Here is a 13,820-nt window from a genome sequence, read left to right on the forward strand (position 1 = left end):
AAAATGAAATTCCACTCCGCAGAACTTATTAAGTACTTACTATATGACAGGCACTGTGCCTGACACTGAATATACTAAGACAAACATGAAAATAGATCCTGCCCTTCTATTAGACTGTAAGCCAGCCTTCCCTATGTAGCATTTTCTATATTTACTAGTAGTATCTACTGCTCACTATCAATGAGATAGTCAATTACCAACATCCACATTACCCCCTCTCCTTTCCTGAAAAGTTCAGTACTGGGCTAACAACCTTTCTCTCCATCCCCCTTACTTGGGGACTTCGGTATTCAAATTGATGTCTCCCTAGAATACTTTATATAAAGTACCTTTTACTCCCCTCACCTGTATCTACATTTCACATATCTCAACCACCTATGGGGATGTCCATACCTCAGATCTCACCATCACTCATCACTCTCCTACCTCAATGAACCTAATCTCTGAAACCCACTCCTCCAAATGTATCCTCTTGTTCTTTCATCACTCACTCAACTTTACTCTTCCTATTCTTTATCATTGATTTCATCACAACTTCAATCCTTTCGCTATTCTTCCAGTCTATATCCTTGTCCTTATTCTACTTCTCACTTCACTGTCTTGAGGATATATTTCACCATTTCGGCAAGGTAGCAAAATGCCAGATAGAGGAAAAGAGCACTAATATTTCAAGAAGCAGGCTTGAAGAAAGATGTATTTGAGCTACTTCCTGAAAGAAGTGAAGGATCTTATAAGATCAAAGAGAGGGAGGAACGCATATTAGACACAGAAGAATGGCCTATGCAAAGATATGAGACTGACTGCCATGTGTGAGTAAAAGAGAGTTTTTGGCTAGATCTGAGAGTGCTAAAAAGGTAGTAATGATAATTAAGCTAGAAATTTTGGTTGGGACAGGTTGTAAAAGGCTTTAAAAGTAAAACAGGGGAGTTTATATTTTATTTTACTTATTTTACTTTATTTATTTATTTATTTTTAGGCAATTGGGGTTAAGTGACTTGCCCATAGTCACACAGCTAGTAACTGTCAAGTGTTTGGTCTGAGGCCGAATTTGAACTCAGGTCCTCCTGACTTCAAGGCTGATGCTCTATCCACTGCGCCACCTAGCTGCCCTGGCAGTTTATATTTTAAAGTTAATAGGGAGCAACTGAAATTTGGGTAGTGGGGTGACATGGTCAGATTCTCCCTCAACAAAAATCACTTTGGTAGCTATATGAACTTGAACATGAACATGGTTCTTTAACCTTCAATCTCTTGTCCATTTGTCCAAGTGCTACTTATGTCTCACCAAACCCTTATAAAGACAGCAGCAATTTGCATGCAATTACACAATTGCAGGTAAAAGATTGCCATCTCCACCCCACCTTGCTAGTCTCTAGGATAATGTGTATAGCTATTGATGACATCCAGCACCTAACTGGAACTGTTAGGAATTTTCTTGCCCCAAGTCAAATTGCAGGCAAGCCCAGAAGAAGAGTCATTGAGACATAAGAAAAGCAGTTCAAAATATAGGTTTATCTTAAGAATTTATATATTTATTCATTTATGAGGAAGCAGGGAGGGTGGCTGGCTGATTGTCTATAAGTCTACCTCATAAAAAAGATGAAATACCCCCGAACTATGTGCTAAGAACAGAGTTCTCACCATATAGCAGCTACACTTAAGCAAATGGAAGCACAGCGGAGATGGCAGTCCAGTAGATAATACCCACATCTTACCCCTCAGGAGAGAAATCAGTTTGCAGCCCTGCATCAACGAGTCTTTGGGGATGCAATCAGCAAGGCCTACCGAGGAAAAATAAAATTGCTCCATCTGGCACACAGACATAGTACGAGCATGAGTACAGGTTATATTTGTTTCCTCTCCAACATGTTCTACTTATGTTTCTTTTGTGCATTCCCTATTTGATTAGTGGTTTGAGAACTTCTGGCAGAATGTGCCCTGTAACCACATTTTCTTTGTTATTTACCTTATTTTATCTTAATTAAAATGTATTTTACTTTAAATTAATATGTTCTGATTTGGTATGATAAAAAAGAAACATCTGTGAGAGTTTGTGATTTGTAGTTCTGAATAGATGCTGACCCAAGGCATGCCTTGGACCTAGTTATAACCCCTGCCCAAACTCCAAGTAGCCATGTTTAAGTGGACACAGCTATAGTTCGAGGAAGTACATTCAACATTTTTATTTTTTATAATGCTCTAAAATCAATAGTCATCTTTCAAATCTTTAGTCAAAATTCTACCTTTCATAAGAGATCTTTATGCATCCCCAAAATAACTAGTGTTTTTGAGATTACCTTCCATCAATTCTGTATCTTTCTTATGTATACCTAGGTATTGACATGTTGCCTCTCACTTTGGAATGTGAGCTCCCAGAGGTCAGGGACTGCTTTTCCCTTTATTCATATTTATAGAACTTAGCACAGTGTCTGTCACCCAGGGTAAATTCTCAATAAATGTTTTTTGGACAACTGATCTATTCAAAATTTCATATACTTATATATACACACATATGTATGTATTTGTGTATATGTGCACATATATGTGTATGTATACAAATACACACTGGGAAATATGAATAAAGGGAGGGAAATGTTTACATTTCTTAGGTCAGAGTTGAGTAGGAGGGAATTACTGTTTGACTTTTCATAGACTAGTCCATTCTATTTCAAATCACTTCGATAACTGTAAGTACTTATATGTGTGTATGTATGTATATGTATACTATTTATATGTGTATAAATATACACATGTATACAAATGTATGTATATACACATATGTTTATACATGTGTATATCTATACGCACACACACACACACACATATATATATATATATATACACATGTATATTTATATAAAAGTCATTATCTTTGTTTATGTATTGTTGAGATGACATTGGGAAATTATATTTGACATGGCTTTTTGTAGGAGAACCCATGTGTGTTCAGTTTAATCAACAAACAGGTATTGAATGCCTTCTATGTGTCAGGCACTTTTTCTGAGTGCTGGGGGGATATTAAGACCAAAAGAAGAACGATCTTCTCTCAAGGAATTTACATTATATGGGGGAATACAATATGCATATCCATCTATATATGCATATTTCATATATATATATATATATATATATAGAGAGAGAGAGAGAGAGAGTATATAGATAAAAATATAAAATAGTAAAATTCAAGGTAGCTAACTGAGTTAACTAGGAATTGAGGAGATCAGGTAAGGCTACTATTTATATTTGCCCTAAATGTCCCCAGCATTCTTTAGGAACTATACACTTTTACCTTTTTAGGCACTGGGTACACCCCAAATTAACAGTCCCCAATAAGTTTCAAGTCCCATGATTGAACGCCAATTCTTTAATAGCTCTCCCCACTATGATCCCTTACTCCTCCACAGAGTTACCAAAGTGAACTTCCATTAGTGTAGGTTTGACTATGCCACACTCCTATCCAATACACTGTAATGGCTCCCTATTAGCCTTAGGAGAAAACATAAACGACCCTGTTTGGTTTTTAAAGTCTTTCACAATTTGGCCATATCTCTGGCTTCATTGTATATTATTGACCAAGAGCCCAAGAATGGCAACAACTATAAGACTGCCAGTCTTGCTTCTATCCCAGTCCCAGCAGGAAAAACTCTTGTAAAGGGCCAGCCATCTCCACCAATTTCCACTGGACTTCTAGCTACATGATAGGCAAGTCAGCCTAATTAAAGCCACAAAGCATCCTGAAGGAGATACAGGAGGTAGAATGTGTCTGGAAAGAACCACCCACAGGGGGTGGAGACAAGATGGCAGACTGAGAGCAGTGACTCACATGAGCTCTCCCCTAATCCACTCCAAATACCTGTTAAAATGGCTCTAAACAAATTCTAGAGCAGCAGAACCCACAAAAAGAGTGAAACAAATTTCCAGCCCAAGACAACCTGGATGGTTGATTGGAAAGGTTTATTGTGCCAGGCTGGAGAGGAAAACAGTTCAGCATGGGCATGCAGGCAAAGACCAGGTCTCAGTGAACCTGGAGCAGCCTTCAGAGGACTGAATCACTGGCAGCTGTGGTGGTTTCCAGACTTCTCAAATGCCAAAGACAACTTAGAAGGTCAGCAGGAAAGGTCTGTGACCACTATGAGAGAGAAGCCTGGTCCCAGTCTCAGCGCAGCCCTGGGGTGGGGCTGCTTCCAGAGCTCTTGGCCCACAGAATTGAGTGGCTGATCACAGGGGGATTGCAGGGATCTCTTTGCTGGCACTGAGGTAGGATTCTCTTGCTTTGCTTGTGCTTGGATCTGGGTCACAGTTCTGGGTAGTGGTCTTGGGGTGAGGAGGACCGCTGGCATGGTGAAGCTTGAAGTGGTGGTAGAGAGGGAATCCTCACAATTCCAAGGCAGAAAAAAGTGCTTGTGGTCACTCACAGACCAGAGCACAGGCCAGAAAAGGAGTAAACACCTTGCCCTTGATCCTACCACCTTGGAAGAACTGCAAATTTACAGGTCTCTGTAAAAATACCTCTGAAAACAGCTGCACAAAACCCCTGAAGCTTGGGACAGTACATTCTCCATATTGGAAGCAGACCCCTACCTTAACAAAGAGTTTAAAACTCAAATAATTGGCTGGGAATGTGAGTAAACTACATAAAAAAAGTCAGACCACAGAATCTTTCTTTGGTGACAAAGACCAAAATATACAACCAGAAGACAACAAAATCAAAGCTCCTACATCCAAAGCCTCCAAGAAAAATATGAATCAGTCCCAGGCCATGGATTTTGAGAAGCAAGTAAGAGAAACAGAGGAAAAACTGGGAAGAGAAATGAGAGTGATGCAAGAAAGTCAAACCACCACCACCACCTTGAACATCAATCGCCCTAAAGATCCTGATGAAGAAAGCCCAGCCCTAGTTATCTTGGATTATCTTGGAGAGAAACCTCAATGAACATGCCACCTGACAACTGTATCTGCAGGTATTACAGCCCTTCCTCTTCAACAACCACAAATAAGTAGAACCTAGAAAAGTAGGTTCTTACCAGCAAAGTCTTTTGCACTATCAAATAGTTCAATATTAGAAATAAAAATAATTTTGTCGATGAAAATGACATTGCAGAAGCTTCATCACTGTATGCTTTGCTGCAACACCTTAAGAATGATAGGTCTTTGACTCACAACTAAAACCTCCTTATATTCTCCCCCTCTCTATTAGAACGAGTGCTCTGAGAATACAGACTTTCTTTTCTAATTGTATTCTTAATGCTCAGCAACAGTCCTTTGAACATAATGAGAGATTAATAAATGACCCTTCCTTCATTTATTCATTTGAAGTATTCTATAGTCTAGCCAAAGAAACCATCCCTCTGTGATTCACGTGACCTTCAGTCTCTTGTATCCATATCTTTGCATTGATCACCTTCCACACATAATAAAAGCCCCTCAGTTATATCTCATAAAATTCTTCTCTTCATCTAGGTGACACAGTGTATATAACACTAAGCCTTGTTTAAGGTACACTTGAATTCAAATCTTGCCTCAGACACTTACTGAATGTGCAACCTTGGGCAAATCACTTGATTTCTGCCTCAGTTTTCTCAAATGTAAAATGGAAATAATAAAAGCACTTACCTCCAAGGTTTGTTGTGAGGATCAAATGAAACGTTTATGAAATGCTTAGCAAAGTACCGGCACATAGTAGCTGCTATGTAAATGTCATGGTGATCATGTTGTAATACAAGCACACCAGAAAGAAGCAAAGAGAGGACAGATGGGCAGAGACAGAGACAGACAAAGAGAGATATAAAGAGACAAACAGAGATACAGAAATAGAGACAGAAACAGAAAGACCAGCAGATTCAGAAACAAACAGAGAGGAGGGAAGAGGAGGAAGAAGGAGGATGAAGAGTAGAGAGGGACAGCAAGTTCTCCTCCTCAGCCAAACACCTCCTAGCCTACTCCCAAGTACCGTTCAGGTTGCATGCAACCAAAGAGCATCCTTGGAAATGCGGTTTTCCCTTCACAGACAGTGTAAAATAGTGGTAAGGTAGCTGTTCTTGACATTCAGATTTGATCTAACAGCTCTGTTCTTTTGATGACCATTTCTCCTCTGTACCCTGATTCTGACATCATGTCCTTTCTCCACATGCCTCACAGCTGCTCCTGACTTCTGGATGTGGCTGCTGAGACCAGTAGCTTTGCCTAGCTACTGCCTTGACAGTAATTGGATTTACATTTGTTATCTTCCCAGTTCAGACAATAATAGTAATAATGATAAAAATAAAAGCAAAAATATTTCACATTTTAATAGTGCTTTAAGGTTGGCAATGAATTTATAAACTTTGCAGAAACATTGTAGGGATAGTTATGGCTTTTTGTATCTTATTAAAACAACTGATATACAGACATATAGTTAATTTAACAGAAATCTATTTGTTCTCTCTCTTAAATCCTTGGGGAAAAGAAAGAATAACAAATTCCTTGTAACAAATATGAACAGTACAGAAAAAAATAAAATTCCCACATTGACCATGTCCAAAAAAAATGCATGTCCTTTTACGCACCCTGAGTTCATTACCTTTTTGTCAAGATTTTATCAGCAGTCCTCTGGAATCATGAATGGTCATTGCACTGATAAAAATTTGTAAGCCCTCAAAGTCATTTGTTTTTAGAGTGCTGTTTTTATTGGATGTTATTCTCCTACTTTTACTCATTTCATTCTTATCAGTTCATACAAGTCTTCCAATTTATTTTTAAAAAATGATACCACTGTTATACTATAAGTTGTTCTGGTTCTGCTCCCTTTATTCTGGCTCATTTGATATGTCTTTCCACGTCTCTTAGAAATCTTCTTTCTCATTTCTTACAAAACAATAGTATTTTATTACATACAGATAGATGGAATAATAGGTTGTACAAATATTTCACAGTTGAGGAAACTGATATTCATAGGAGGTAAAACATTTGCCCAAGGTCACAATAAATGTCAAATCCAGAATTTGATCCCAGGTCTACTGACTCCAACCCTAGAGAGCCAAAAATGATATGTAAGCCAATTTTCAGTGGTACAAAGGTTATTTATATCCCACTGCTATTCCTCAATCCCAATGATCCCCACAACCTAGAATGAGTGTCATCATCCTCCTATCTCCTTTTACCTCCATATCCCTTCCACCTTAACAAAATAGCCATGGAAACTAGTCCTTCATCACTTTTCTCACTGCATGTAAGTTGGTTAGGCCCAGCCCAGAGCTACCTTCTTTTTCTTCCTATCTTCAGTTCTCACTATAAAGGAAGTCTTGTACTTGACATATCTGAAAAGTTTAAATCAGGAATTGTCAACCCATACAGAGTTAGGAGAAATCTATTTCTTTCCATAGTTCTCAGTATTTGGGAGTGCCAATAAAATTTTCAAGCATGCCTAGGTTTTATGTCCCCTCATGAACCACATCTTCATTCTAGACATCTCCTTTCCTCTATATCAATGACCCTTTTATTCCTATTTCCTGCCTCGGCCCGAATCATTCCAGTACTCTGACTTTTGACTGAATGTAGAATGTGATCTACTGGATGCTATATTTGTTTTTGCTTTTACAGTAGAACTGGAGCATTCATCATAAAAACAGTTTATGAGGAACATGTCACCCCTTCTAAGACAAATTCCACCTGACTGAGATGGCACAGCCCAACACTTAGGAAGGTGGTATTTCTTGTTACTATCATTTGAAATAGAGACTTCCTTCACTTTTACTAAACCACGGGCCTTGCAGTACAGTATTTTAATGGGAACAGAAAACTCTCACCCCTCACTTGTAAGAAGTAAGGATTGGAGCTTTACTAAAATGTGGTAGAAAGTGAAAGATGAGTGACTGTGTTATGATCACTATCTATCAGGCCTTCTCTCAATCCTCCAACTCCTTATAGATTAAGAAAAAGGGAAAAGGCCAGGAGCTGATTGGCCCCTGGTGGTGAAGAAAGGATCAAGCCATGCCTCTCTTGACACAGCTTCTTGGTGATGTTTGACTATATTTATGTGACTTCCTGGTAATGAAGGAGCATAAAAGGTCTCACTTATATAGGATTGGAGTCCATACCATGTAGTGGTTGTCTGAGGACCACGACCACTCAAATTGCCAGCCACTGCCCTGCTGATCATACACATTCCCATATGGAGAGCATGGTGAGCTAAGACAGTCAGTTAACATTTAGTAATCACTTAATATGGACCAGGCACTATGCTAAGTACAGGGGATACAATGAAAGGCCAAAGACATTCTCTTCTCTCAAGGAGCTCACAGTGTAATGTGGGATATAGTATGCAAACAACTATTAAAGAAAAATTACATACAGAATAAATTTGAAATAATTAACAAAAGGAAGGCACTACAATCAGGAAAAATTGGAAAGACTTCTTAGAAAAGGTAGAATTTTAGCTGGGATTTGAAGAAAATTTCCTTCTAAGAAGCAATTTCTATATACTATGTGTCTACAGAAAGTAAGGGTCACTGTGTCCTTCCTATCTATCTATCTATCTATCTATCTATCTATCTATCTGTCTGTCTGTCTGTCTGTCTGTCTGTCTGTCTGTCTGTCTATCTGTCTATCTATCTATTTATCTATCTCTATTACTGCTAGAGCTAAGTAAACTTCCTTTTGCTAACAGTTCAATGACTTATGAGTCATTTCACGCCAATATCAAATCTAGACTAGCAGGGTGCCAGCATCAGGCCCTCCCCTCACAGTGGCAAATGTAAAGGCTACAGCTTGAGGGCTGTAGCTGGCTCTCTTCAAGCTGCTAATGCATGCCAAAGATGTCAGTGTGAAAATGGGTAAGTGGGAAACCTGCAAAATGGAAAATATGAGAAAGAAGGAAGTTGAATATGAACTTAGTTGATCAGAGAGGGGTACCAAGAGAAGGCAGAGCCAAGTTGGACAAATGGAAGAACTGGAGTTAACATGCTTAGAACAAAGGCAAAAAAAAAAAAGAGCTGGATGGAAACATTCAAACCCAGGCCTGTGAGGCAAATTGTTCATTGATGATGTGTGCTGCTCTCTGGCCTGTTTTTGATGGTGCATCACATGTATGTCTATGCCCAATGTCATATTTTAAATATATTCATGTAAAGGAAGGCTAGGGTCCTGACTTCAAATGGACAACTAACCATAAAAATCTGGAGGAGCTAGCAAATAAATGGTCAGAGGAGCTAGAATGTTTTAGTACTTAATAGAAAAAAAGAAGTACATATACTAATAGCCCACGGTGTTTAGAAGAGTATTTACAACAGGTACTGGTTCTTTATGAAACATATTACCAAGCTAATCACAGTTAAATGGCCACTTGGTAATACTGCATGACTTTCTGGTAATTTCTCAGGGCTCTCTAAAAATATATGCTTTTGAAAGAATATAACCACATAAAAATACAATATGCCTCCTTTCTGTGGAGTTATATAGCAATTTCTGTATTTCAAGTGCCAATTAATGTTATGCTTTTAATGGAAGAAAAAAACTGTAAGTCCTCACTGCAAAGTCATATTTGCCTTTGTTCCTAATGATCACTCACATTAACTCTCAATTAATAATGACACTAAGATAATGACATTTGCCCTTACTGACTCTCAGTGTGCCCAGTGACACTGATACAAAGAGTGATTTCCTTTGGATGCTGAGAAAATCTGTGGGCAGAATTTCTTTTCAGAGCAGGAAAAGAAAATCAAATGAACTAGATGTTTATACTTTCCTATTCTTTAGTACTTCACAATGTCTGTGATTTCCCTTAACAGATACCATCCCATCACCATCCCTCAGCCCCAAGAATGCCTTATGAGACAATCTCTGTTATTTCCATTTTTCATTTTTCTTATGATGAACTTCTCCCCTATTAATTAGGCAAATACTCAGCACAATAGAACATAGAATCTCAGAACTAGAAGGGATCTCAGAGGTCATATTGTTTAAGCTACAGCTAAACAACCTGTCACCAAGCATTTATTAAGTGTCTGGCATGTGCCAGGCAGTGTGCAAAACACTGAGGGTATTAAAAAAAAAAAAGATAAAAACCATTCCTACCTTTAAGGACTTCACATTCTAATGGGGCATATGACATGAAAATAACTAGATAGATACATGATATTTATAGAGTAGATGTAAATGAATGTCAAAGGGAAAGGCAGTATCACCTAAGTGGGAAGGGCCAGGGAAAGAAGGTGAGACTTCAACTGAGATTGGAAAGAACCCAGGAAAATCAAGAGGCAGAGGTAAGGAGGAAGAGCATTTCAGGCATGAGGAAGAGTAAGTGCAAAGGCAAAAAACTGGGAGATGAAGTATCATGTCCAAGGAATGGAAAGTGGGTTGGCATGGCTGGATCATATAAAGTAGAAGAAAGTAAAGTAGCAGAACACTTGAAAGGTAGGATGGGGCCAGGATATGAAGGACTTTAAATGCCAAACACAGCTTTTCTATGCTTGATTCCTGGGTTCATAGGGAGTCACTGAACTTTACTGAGTCAGGGTAGGGGTTACATTTTCAGACCTAAAGTTTAGGCAAAATCACTTTGGTAGTTGAGTGGAGAATGGATTGGGAGTGGAGAAAGGCTTGAGGCAGAGAGAACAAAAAGATAACTATTGTAATAGGCCAGCCTTGAGATGAAGAGGGACTGAATTATGATGATGGCAGGGTGAGTATAAAAAAGCTAATGCATATGAAAAGTAATATTTTTTGTTTTTGTTTTTTTGGTCTAGGCAATAGGGTTAAGTGACTTGCCCAGGGTCACACAACTAGTGAGTGTTATGTGTCTGAGGCCAGATTTGAACTCAGGTCTTCCTGAATCCAGGGCCAGTGCTCTATCCACTGCACCATCTAGCTGCCCCTGTATGAAAAGTAATATGAAGATTTTGCAAGACATTAGATATGTGGGATATGCCCTGATGAGAAGTTGAAAATTACACTGACTTTGGGAGTCTGGGTGACTAGGTGGATCAATAATAACAGGAAGGTTTGGAAGATGGAAAGACTTGGGGGAAGGTTAATGAGTTCTGTTTTGGATATGTTGAGACTGAGATGTAGCTAAAGGATATTTAGTTTGAGATATCCAAAACACAGCTGGTGAAATGGGACTCAAGCTCAGGATCTCAGGTGATAGGGCTAGATATATAGCTCTGGGAAGTATCTGCATGGCAATGATGCTTGAGTACCCTCTGGGACCAAGCAAAACATACATTTTTCTTTTTGGTTCCCATATGAACCTTTAAAATACTGGTTTGTGGTTGCTGTTAAACATAAAACCAGAATTATTAAAATCAAACAGATGATTCCTCACTTGGTGAGGAATTATAGAGGGAAAGGTGAAGAGGACAAAGGCTTGGGAAATACCCATAGTTAATGAATATGTCAGGGATGAAGAACCAGCAAAGGAAACTGATAGGGAGCTGCTGGACACATAGGAGGTAAAATAGGAGAGGATAATATCACATTAATATCACAGGAGAGGAGAAAGTATCTGGGAGGAAAAGAAAGAATGTTTTCTTAACCACGTAACTTAGATAAGGGACATAAGCTGCATTCCTAGATTTGTACTTGAAGCCTTTCCAGGTTGGTAGAACTTGGTACAGATTGTTATCCTCTGAAATAGCTTTTAAGAGCCAGGAGTCACCTATAAGCCATAAGGAAGCATCATAGAAGGATTTTAGTTGAAGCCAGTTTATTATTGGAAATGCACAAATGTCTGGATGAGAATCAGTAAGCCACAGAGAGCATCAGTAAATAGTATTTTTTGTCAGTTTCTCCATGCTAGAGTCTATGCCCCTCAAGGGTAGTGACTCTGTTATCTAAACTTTACAGTTCACCAGTACCTACCACAATACTTTGCACAGAGTTGACATTTAATAGATATTTATTAAATGAAGGAATGAGTGCTTTCAGTCTCGTGATGATGTAATGGATAGCATCTGGAAATACATACTAAAGTTTTGTATCTACCGCTAATTCACTGCATAACCTTAAGAATAAAGTTATAATGGTCATTACTAGTGATTTAAAGTTTATAAAGCCTAAGTAAATTAATTATCTTGTTTCCTCTCCACAGATAGTTGGCACTATCATCATACTAGATTTATATTTGAGGAAACTGAGTAAGGTGATACACTGATTGAATGCTGGGCCTGAAGTTAGAAAGACTCATCCTCTTGTGTTAAAATCTGGCCTCAGATACTTACTAGCTTGGTGACCCTGGGAAAGCCACTTAACCCTATTTGCCTCAGTTTGCTTATCTGTAAATGAGCTAGAGAAGGAAATGGCAAACCACTCCAGTATCTTTGCCAAGAGAACTCCAAATGGAGTCACAAAGAGTCAGATGTGACTAAAATGACTGAGTAACAAGAACTTAAGAAAAATAAGATGGCTCATAAGATGGTGAGTGGTTGAGGCAAAATTTAAACCAAAGTCTTTCTGACTTTAAGTCCAGGATGCTTCCCACTATACTATATGACTTCTTCCTGTGATCATCAGTTTCCCAGTATCAGAATTCAACAAAGGCAGACTGAGGCAGTTCTCTTAGGGAGATATCTTTTATTAGCAGAGAAATGCAGCCTAGTAATAAAAGGGTCTCATCGGTTAGCCTCAATTTGCACCAAAAGACCCTGAGCAGAGCCCGTAGCCTCTTATATCTATGAGTGTCTTCCTTCTGCTTGGCCTAACAGCACATCATTTGGACCTCCCCTGGCAAATGGAAGACAACTCTGATTGGTGGACATTTTAACGAGGAGGTGGGATAAGAGTTCTCTGCTCTTCCCTATTATTTCATAGGGGAAGAGAGGGAGGGCAGGCACAGATTGGGAAAAACCAAGGACATCCACTGAAGCAGGCCTTAGCTCAAAATGGCTTGGAGTAAACTTAAGCAATGGGACCCACCCAAGCTAGTTAAGGAAGAGACACCTTGGAGACTGGGAATAATTATCCTACTGGGTTTCCGAGAAAAAACTGCCTGACCTTCAGAGGCTGGGATCTGAGGAAATGGATGGATTCACATAATAAATAATACAATCCAACATTAATTTTTCTCACCCAATGTGCAGAGGCAAGGTGGACTAATGAAATCTGTGGGATTCTTCCTAATTACTCTCAACCGAACAAAGCAGGTCAGAACTATCCACACTGCTACCAGAACAATCAACAAAATTTGATAAGTAGGTGGAAACTGTGGGGCTGGAGAGAGAAAAGAGCCCAAGATGACCCTAAGGATTGGAACCTCAGTGACTAAAAAGGATAGTGGCGTCATTGATAAAAACTGGGAAATAGAGTAGAGTGGCAAGATTAAGAGAAGATAATGTATTACAGAGAACTAAGAAATGCCTATTTGTAACTTCCACCTCTTTGGTTATAGTCTTGATCCCTCTGGGATCAAGCATAACATGTATTTTTCATTTTGGTTCCTATATGAACCCTTAAAATATTGGTTTGTGGTTGTTGTTCAACACAAAAACAGAATTACTAAAATCAGACAGATGATATGAATCTTCCTTAAAACAACAACAACAACATATGCCATTCCCCCAAAGAGTATGGGAGTTATCAAGTCATTGGATACATATGTCACTGATGGGCTGGAACACCCTTGCAAATATCTAAAAATACCCTCATTGTAATTTCAGGAATATAGCATATGGCAGTCAATATCTGTACATCGTCCAGAGTACAATTTGACAGGATACTCCAGTAAATTGCAGCCAATTAAGCATTATACTACATCATATTACATCTAATGGAATTAGGATATGATTATATTGCATAGAGTTATGGCTGCCGCTGATTACCATATGACCGCCTTAGTGATCCTAGACATG

Source organism: Phascolarctos cinereus, unplaced genomic scaffold (genome assembly GCF_003287225.1).
Source record: "Phascolarctos cinereus isolate Bilbo 61053 unplaced genomic scaffold, phaCin_HiC Scaffold_2;HRSCAF=192, whole genome shotgun sequence".
Classification (NCBI taxonomy): Eukaryota; Metazoa; Chordata; class Mammalia; order Diprotodontia; family Phascolarctidae; genus Phascolarctos; species Phascolarctos cinereus.